The sequence below is a fragment of the Corvus brachyrhynchos genome, unplaced genomic scaffold, assembly GCF_000691975.1.
Source record: "Corvus brachyrhynchos isolate BGI_N302 unplaced genomic scaffold, ASM69197v1 scaffold61, whole genome shotgun sequence".
Classification (NCBI taxonomy): domain Eukaryota; kingdom Metazoa; phylum Chordata; class Aves; order Passeriformes; family Corvidae; genus Corvus; species Corvus brachyrhynchos.
Genome location: NW_008236478.1, coordinates 409,823 through 411,543, shown reverse-complemented (window position 1 = coordinate 411,543; position 1,721 = coordinate 409,823).

Genomic DNA, 1,721 nt, shown 5'->3' with positions numbered 1-1,721 from the left:
GGAAGGTGGGTAGCTAGAAGTAAGGTAGGAAGTAAGGGTAGCTAGAAGAGGCAAAACCAAGAGTAGCTGAACCTCCCATGAACTGGAATACTGAAACGTGTTTCACGTGCCTGTCTTGGGTTTGCAAATTCTCCATTGTTTAGAGTTGCACAATGCAAGCCCTCTGGCCTAATTTGAAGATGTCAGCCTGTTTTCTTTCCTCTCTACCGGTAGTCAAGCGCAAAGGATAGTTTGTTTCTTGTCTTTTTGGAAAAAATGGAAATAGAGAAACATCCTGCTTACCAAAATGTTTCAGAATGTCCAGAAAATTTGTACCTTAAGAGATGAAAATTTATGCCTAGAAGAGTGCTTAAAGAAATCTTTTGTTTACTTGAAAAATGTCTTCTCATACTCTTTAATTTGAACTCTAAGTATATACTATTTTAAAAATAACACAAAAATAATTATAAAATTGGACATACCAGGATTTATTGTCAGCAGAAGCAGTAAATTCTAGTAACCACATTGAGAATTTTGTTGTTTAAGCCTGGTGATGTTTAGCTCAACAGAATTTCTAAAGTCTTGTTAACTTCCTTGACTAGGCAAAGGGGAGTCCTTTGGGTTTTATGTCTAGGAGGTTGAATATATTTTAATCCAAATTTGTGTCCGATAAAATAAAAAAAAAAAAATTGCAAAGAAAAGCATCTTTGATTTGGCCTTCTTTGTATGGTCAGAGAACTTTAGCTGTTCTGGATACAGTGGTAAAATGGCTTATTCGGGAACTGCTCCACGACAAGGATCTGAGTGCTTTGCGTCCCCAGTGTCTGGCGTTTTAACTCCTCACTTTTCTGCATCTACTTTGTCTTGCTGTGCAAGAGACCTGTTTGTATCCCAGCCTTTGGAATGTTCCTGTGCCTTCTGTATTGCCTGCCTTTTTCAGCTGGGGACATGAGCACCTGCCAGATGAGTTGAGGACTTCCAGGACCTAGGGAAGAAGCTTCTGGGAACAAGAGGTTTTTTCCACCACTGAGTATGAGGCTGTGGGAATGATGCTGCCATTTTGAAAGCAGCAGTTTCAGTATCAGCTTGGAAGGAACAGTAGGAACAATGCAGGGGAGACCCAGCTGTAATGTAATGGAGAGAAATGAGGGGCTGAGAGCTAAATGATGTGAGTTTGAAGTACCAAGAAGAGTTTCCATTCAGTTGCAGAAGAACTTGATAAGAGACGAGTGAGAGGGACCTCATCCATGTCTATTAGTATCTGAGGGGAGAGCATCAAAAGGATGGAGGGATGCAGGCTCTTCTCTGTGGTGCTGGGCAATAGGACAAGAGGCAACGGGCAGAAGCTGATGCACAGGAAGTTCCACCTGAACATGAGGAACAACTTTACTGTGCAGGTGGCCGAGCACTGGAACAGCCCAGAGAGGCTGTGGCGTCTCCCTCGCTGGACGTATTCCAGAACTATCTGGATGCAATCCTGTGCAATCCCAACCTCGCCCATTCTGTGATTCCTTTAATTCCATCTGAATTACTTGAAACAATCATGATTTCTTCTGCTCTGGCTGAAGTGTGTTTGCTCCTTCGTTAGTTTTGCCGCAGAAGGAGTTTCTGGATGGTAATTGTTGGGGCAGTGGCTGAGTGGTTCCGCGCAGGGCGGAAGCTGTGGGGAGTTACTCGATTTCCGTGGCCTGTCCTTGGCCGGATGGGCAGGAGGGGGCGGAGCGGGCGGCTGCGCCACGGGC